This window comes from Elephantulus edwardii, unplaced genomic scaffold, assembly GCF_000299155.1.
Source record: "Elephantulus edwardii isolate Elephantulus edwardi_28Jun2011 unplaced genomic scaffold, EleEdw1.0 scaffold00043, whole genome shotgun sequence".
Lineage (NCBI taxonomy): Eukaryota > Metazoa > Chordata > Mammalia > Macroscelidea > Macroscelididae > Elephantulus > Elephantulus edwardii.
Window position 1 is genome coordinate 4429684 of NW_006399793.1, and position 846 is coordinate 4430529.

Below are 846 nucleotides of genomic sequence, written 5' to 3' on the forward strand. Positions count from 1 at the left end.
TTTTTTTCCAATCTGTGGCTTCCCTTTTTACCCTGTTGGAGGAGTTTTTGGATGTGTATAGGATTTGATTCTTAGAAGGTCCCATTCATATATTTTATCCTCTCCTGCTTGTAGATTCAATACCCTTCTCCTGCACCAGAACTCAAAAGCATCGATTCTTCTTCTATCATACTTAGCCATTGTCCAGCTCCCTGACACATAGCAAGTAATTGAGAAGACCATGCCTTTGATCAGGTGTACCTTTGTCTCTAGATTGACATCAGTCCTTTTAGTACTTTTGAGAGGTCCTTGATAGCAGATTTTTCCAATGCAATTAATCTTTTTATTTCCTGACTACTGGTAACAAGATTGTTGATTGCAAAACTAAGCTATTAACAATCTCAATCTTTTCTTGGTGTATCATGATGTTGTCAATAAGTCCAGTGGTGAGATTATTATTTGCTTGATATTGTGCCTCAATCCATATTGGAGGATGCAGTTATTGACTTTCAGCCACAAATGCCTTATGTCCTGCCCTAAGATCCATTTAACATCAGCTATAATGTTTCTAGTGCCACAGCCTTTGATAAATCTGGTCTGCACATCTGGCAGTTCTCTACTGATTTGAGGCATATTTGGATTATTTTCAGCAGGATCTTGCTTTTATGTGGTATCAATGATATTGTTTGACAATTTGCACACTATCAGATCACCTTTTAAAAAAATGGAAATAAATATGGATCTCTTTCAGTAAGTTGGCTAGGAAATTGTTCTCTAAATTTCTTGGAATAACCTGGCAAGCGTGTCCAGGACAGCGTCTCTTTGTTGAAATATGTCAATTGATATACTATCAATTCCTGGGGCCTT